Raw genomic sequence first — 6,342 nt, 5'->3', positions numbered from 1 at the left:
TCAAGAATTGCACACCTTTTTGTGACTGGTCTTTATAAAATTCCCTCGGGGCACACTGTATGAAAACATAGTTTATTTCCCTGTAAGATTACAAAAATTGCTGAGTGCAAAGTTGTTTGCCTGGCAGGAAGGAGCGTGGCAAGATTTCTTGAACAATGTTCTCGAGTGCCACACCAGGGATTCCTTGTCTTTATACTGCAGAGCTTTGGCAGCAGCGTCTCATCTTATGTTGTTGCACAGCCCAGCCTTGGCTATTCATCCCGTAGTGTTACTCCAAAGTTTCTAGCTAGTCAGAGAGTTCTTGTCAGAGCGGCAAAGTTGTACACTTCTGCCTTATGCTACTTTGCAAGGGGGACTGCCATCTCCTGTTCTTTGACATTTTGTTCCTTTGCATCTGCTGGTGGGAGACGGTGAACATAGTCTACCACATGCTAAGCCATTTTAAATTTCAAGCGTTTCAGTGGGAGAGAGAGAAGCTGCTGAGAATTCATCCTCATATGAAGCTGGATAGAAATGATTTTTTAAATACCTCAGATGGCACTAGGGTACAGGCATGCCCCAGTATCCACAGGGGTTCTGTACAACTCCCTGCAGTAAAATGAAACCATGGATACCAGGGAACACTCCCCCCACCCTCTGGAGGTGAGGGGAGCTCTGCCCCCTCGCTTCTGGAGGGTCCTCTGAGGATCCCCCGTCCACAGCCTCTGCCAGGCTCAGACCGAGCCTTGGAGTTGAAAAATGTCACTTCTGGTTTTACAAAAAAACTGGAAGTGATGGTTTTTCTACTCTAAGCCTTAGTCTGAGCTCAGCAGAGGCTGTAGGCAGATGTGTGTGGCCTCTGCTGGGCTCAGAGGGCCCGCTGGAGGTGAGGAGAGCAGAGCTCCCCTTGCCTTTGGAGGGGGGTATGGGGGATGTGAACTCGTTTCGCTAATACGGGATATGTGGATACAGGGGTCCCCCTGCATTTGTGTCCTGGTCAAATGTGTCCTGGTCATTGGAATCTCTGGATATTCATGTCTGGTTAATTTGCATCCCATTATAACCGGGCAACAAACCCCATGTTATATGTCCTCTTATCCCAGCCCTAATCCTACTTTTGCATTTAAAAACTAAAAAAAAGTATATCTAATATAAATACAGTGGGCTATCCTTATCTGTGGGCTTGGCATCTGCACGTTTGAATATCCACAACTGCCAAGCCTGTGGCTGGAGGGCCTCAGAGAACCTCCTGGTCATGACTGTTGCTTCCAGGTGACTTCCGATTGCATCCAGGAAGTGTTTAGAGGGGTGGGGAGGCAGCATTCAGCTTCCTGGGCTCCTCAGAACCACTTGGTTCTGGCTGGAAGGCACTTCTGGTTCACTGGCACAAACTGGAAGTGTCTTCCAGTTGTGTCTGGGAGGCTTCTAAGGAGGCTAGGAAGCCACATGCGATCTTTGGAGCGCTGGGCATGGCCCCCAGGTAAGTAATTGTGGCACCACATGAGTCCCCCGATTTCATTATCTGCAGAATTCAATATCCGTGGGGGCTCCTGGAATGTGTCCCCCTGGATTCTGCGGGCCTGCTTTATACGTATATTGGGACATAAAAAGAACAGATGCAAACATCCAATACTGGAATGCATTTGACCGAGACAGTTATCCTATCCAGTTATTTGATCAGATTGGCTATTTGTAGCCTGATGGCTATTAGCCAGCACTTACCATGTTATTTTGAGCTGTTCAGGTGAGCATCCTTGGATTAAGACACTCTTCTCCTGCTCCGTTTGCCAGGCTGCTCTTTCTGCCTGCCATTTATTTTATGGAGGTGTCAGGAGAGCACGTTTTTATTTACTGTGATCCATGACTGTGGGACTCAATTCCCTATTGTTATTAGAAATGCAGAATGTGGTTCCTTTACAACAACACTCTGAAAAATGTATTTGTTTTGCTGGGCTTATTAATATTTGATTCCATTTATTTTTCCCCCTGCAATTTCCGTGCCCCAAAATACTTGTACAAAGGACACTTTATAATGCAAATGCTGATTTGATTGAAAGTTCTTGGGAAGCCAGCTGTATCCTTCCAGCGGATGGTACTACATGCATCCTTGAGGAAAGCTACAGTGGGGGAAACAATGAGAGAGGTAATGGTTCCAGGGATTTTGTCATTGTTACCTTTGTTTTGGGGGTTCTGCCACCCAAATGGAAGCAGATTCTCATTCCATTACTGATCTTTTCCCATTGTCCTGGCATGTTGTATTGTTGATCTGTCTTCCTCTCTTGATGATGAGCCACCCATTTCATTTTGCGAAGGGTGCTTCCTGCTATTACTTTTAGGAGCAAGGTAACAAGCCTGTTTAAACACAGAAAGTACTTCATGTGAGCTTGCTGCAGGAGTTTTGAACTCCTGTTGCTCTTGATATTGTGAAGATCTTGATAGTCTAGGTCAGGGGTGTCCAAACTTTTTGGCAGGAGGGCCACATCATCTCTCTGACACTGTGTCCAGGGGCCGAATTAATTTACATTTCAAATTTGAATAAATTTACATAAATGAATATACTAGAGATGGAACTTATATGAATGAATGAAGGTCTTACAGTAGCTCAAGGCCTATAAAAGGCCTTGCACAAAGCAAGGGCAGCCTTTCCTTCACTGCCACTGCTGCATTCCAGACATGAAACAGCAAGTAGTGGAGGGAGCCCTTGTCCCACAGCTCAGGTGAGAAGTCAAACAGTCATCCTCTTGCTGACAGCAGTTGCGTTGGGCCAGCACAGGCTCCAAAAAGTCTCTGGAGGGCCAGAGACTCATTGGAGACTGGGGGCTCCCTGAGGGCCTGATTGAGAGCCCCCAAGGGCTGCAAGTGGCCCCCGGGCCGGGGTTTGGGCACCCCTGGTCTAGGTGAGCAGAAGTAATCTTGCTCCCTTCTTCAACTTGAATGATTTCTTTCAATGTGCAGAATCTGCACATCAGTCATGTGATATGGGGTTACAGCATTTGAAAAAAGCCAACATCTGGAAGTCATCTAAAGTTCAAAGTAGCACAGTCAAACGCCTAACCACCCCAGCCCTAGCAAGCCTGCCAATGGATCTCTTTTATAAAATGGCACAGATAAAGCAACACTTACACTTCTAAAACATTAACATTTGGAAAGGAAGGACTCTTAAAGGCTTTATAGGTAACACTCAAACCAACCAACATTAGGTTAGAAGCATCATTTTTGGGGCCTGTAACTCATTCCTCCCCCCTACATGGTGATACTACCTATCTTTTGAAAGCCTTAGATGGGAGTCATATGGTACACCTGGCAGCATTTCTTCATCATCAGTTACCCCAGTATCTCTCTCTCTCTCTCTCTCTCTCTCTCTCTCTCTCTCATCTACTTCTCCAGTTAGTGTATTGCCTGTTCAAACTGCAGTAAGACCTTGTGTGTTTTGAAAAAACTGGAAGATTGACCTTTAGCTTCTTTTAGTTCTCTTTGTTTAACCTTCTTACATTTCCAGCTGCCTGCATTTGTATCTGTAGCCATCAACCTGGCAGTATGGGTTGTGTGTGTGTGTACTAGACATTTAAGGCGCAATCCTAACCCACTTTCCAGCACCGACATAAGGGCAATGCAACTCCCGGTGAAGGGAACAAACACTGCCTTACCTTGAGGAACCTCCGTGACTGCCCCCCAACTGCAGGTTGCGGCACATGCCCCACTGGCACAGCTATGCCAGTGCTGGAAAGTTGGTTAGGATTGTGCCCTTAATCAGTATTGTACCAAAGGTGGGTTGGGAGGACATGCCCTGGGTGCATGCTGTAAGGGGGTGCCAGTGTCCTTATCCCTTCAAATGCAGGTAGACCTTGCCTCTTCTGTGGGGGAATCTTGAGGCAGAGGCTTGTCCTACGTGGCATTCAAATGGAGGTCCCTGAAGGATCTCAAAGTGGAGGTCAGGTCTACCCATGGTTTTGAGCAGCCAATGGTGGGGTTGTGGGAGCAGTCCACCCTGGGTACCAGTGGTGCTAGATATACTACTGCATTTACTCACATATGTTTTGGGCCTGTAAATCCTACTAGCAGCATTGCCAGTATTGTCCATAGGATCCATGTCCCTCCTTCCTGCTTATGCTCAAGGAACTCCAGAATTGGTAATTCTTGATAAAGCACAGATCTGCTTCTCAAACTATACAACAAAAGGTCCAATACTACAGAGGGTCTATGGCAGCAGATCTTGCAATCCACTGCCATACTTCCTCTTATAGCATTGTAAGAGGTTGTGCATGTTGGAGTTGCTGGCACAAATGGCCTCAAGGTCTGCATGCTCACCAGAGATGGACCCAGTCTGTACTGGAGCAGGTAAAGTGCTGATGTGAGTGGATCATGAGCAGTTTGGGGGAGGATTGGGACAGGGATCAGGGAGGGCAGGGGGAAGTGATACAGGCGTGGGAGAGACTGGATCTTGGTGCCAACAGCACATGCTGGATTTCTATTCCTCTTTTCCCGGTTTGACATGTCCCTGCCTCTCCTTGGACTTGCGCCAGCAAAATAGATGGCAAAGGTCTGAGGAGACCAATTGATGGCCAGGCAGCCTGTGAAGAGGTAAAGCAAAAGTATTTTTACTTACCTCTCCGAGGTGGTTTCATTGCCCACCCTCATAGCTTGCAGCATGTGCTCTGTCAGTGCAGCTGCATAGCAAAAAATGATGGGGGATAGGACGGTGGTGCCTGTTTATCTACTGCCCAAACACTCTCTGTTCTAGAGAAAACTGTGGGCCAAGACAATATAATTTACAAAGACATCAAAATGAAGCTCCCTACTACTACTACTACTACTACTACTACTACTAGTAGTAGTAGTAGTAGTAGTAGTAGTAGTAGTCCCACTTGTTGGCAGAAAGTTTCTGGACTAGCCTTAGGTTTCTACCCTGCACATGCCCGATCTTGTCGGAGCTCGGAAGCTAAGCAGGGTCAGGCCTGGTTAGTACTTGGATGGGAGACCACCTGGGAATACCGGGTGCTGTAGGCTTATACCATAGTCTTTCGAGACTGAAGGTTGCCAATCATCATTGTTGCTACTGGACTGGGGCTGAATGTGCACAGTCCTGAACTGGACCTCTTAGACTGAGGAAATTTGCACCCAGTATCCATTTGAATGCTTCTGTTTCCCTATGCGGGATCAAAGTGCTTGTGCTGAAGTGCCCTTCCATCCTATTCCAAGGGCTATACTTTAATGTTGTTGCTGCTGTTGTCATTTGCTTATTTATGCAATGGCACTGAGTGTATTTGACCCTCTGTTGAAACAAATTAAAGAGATTAGAAATCAGCAGCAGCGATCACTTTGGCTTTCAAAGAGAAAGCATTTAAGGTGCTGCTTAAAAAAGAGATGCTTGGTTTTCCCTGCTTTGTGATTTTTTAAAAGCAAAAACTTTCATTAAGGAGTTGTAGGCCTGTCTAATACAACTGGTTTCATAAAGCAGCCTATATAGTATTTATAGTGACGTGATTTTGTTTGTCTTCAAATAATCTCCCTTCAAAATAAGGGGCGGGAAGGGGGAGTTGCTAGCTTTGCTCATACCAAAAATCACCCTCCGAAATGGTTGTTTGTCCCTGGAGCAACTACTGGTACAAATGGTATTTTGGTGACAAATAGCAGCTTGGGGGCGATTTTGGCAGAAATATGGTAGGAAGGAAAGGGTTCACTCCTGCTGGCTACCCACCGCAGTGGTGCTCCAGTTCAACCCCCTGTGCTCTTGCTTTCTGTCAAATAAGGAAGCCTGCCTCTTGATGCATTCATCATCATATGTGGCTTGGCCATCAGTCTTTTGAAGAGCTTCAATCTCTTTCAGCCTTTTCACACTTAACCCTTTCAGATGTTAGTCTATTATTTTGGCACCCAACCTTTGTATTCCTGTGATACAGGAATCGTCTTCATTGTTACGAGCAAAACATAAATGTGTAAGGCAGACATTTTAGGCAGCATTAAAATGACAGAACCCATGATGCAAAATGATCATTTATGAAACAGGTGCATGAAAAATATCTGGGACCTTTCGTTAAAGCCAAGAAGAAACCATATCGAATGGATTCACGAGCAATTAGGCACCAGAACTTGAACAGGCAGGCAGATTTTCTGTAGACATTAGGTCAAGATTGGAAAACAAAATTGCAGCATGGAATTCATCACACCGGTATCTCATAAGTCTGTATAGTATATAGTATATGAGTCTACTAGTTGATAATTGTTGAAGTTTGGAAATAGGAACGATTTACTATCCCCATATTGATGCGGCTGCATGCATGTCAATCTGTGTGCATTTAAATGGCAAAATGCATGTGCAGCACTAGGTGTTCTGAATAATGCACATTCGCTTTAATGGCCAAA

At 45.6% G+C, this 6,342-nt stretch overlaps 1 pseudogene; it reads left to right on the top strand.

Moving 5' to 3' along the window:
• The first annotated feature begins 4,869 nt into the window (after positions 1-4,869).
• On the top strand, positions 4,870-4,986 carry LOC136650396 (5S ribosomal RNA; annotated as a pseudogene).
• The last annotated feature ends 1,356 nt before the right edge of the window (positions 4,987-6,342 follow it).

Source organism: Tiliqua scincoides, chromosome 4 (assembly GCF_035046505.1).
Source record: "Tiliqua scincoides isolate rTilSci1 chromosome 4, rTilSci1.hap2, whole genome shotgun sequence".
Classification (NCBI taxonomy): domain Eukaryota; kingdom Metazoa; phylum Chordata; class Lepidosauria; order Squamata; family Scincidae; genus Tiliqua; species Tiliqua scincoides.
Note: the sequence above shows the minus strand (reverse complement) of the source record. Positions and strands in the feature narration are given on the sequence as shown.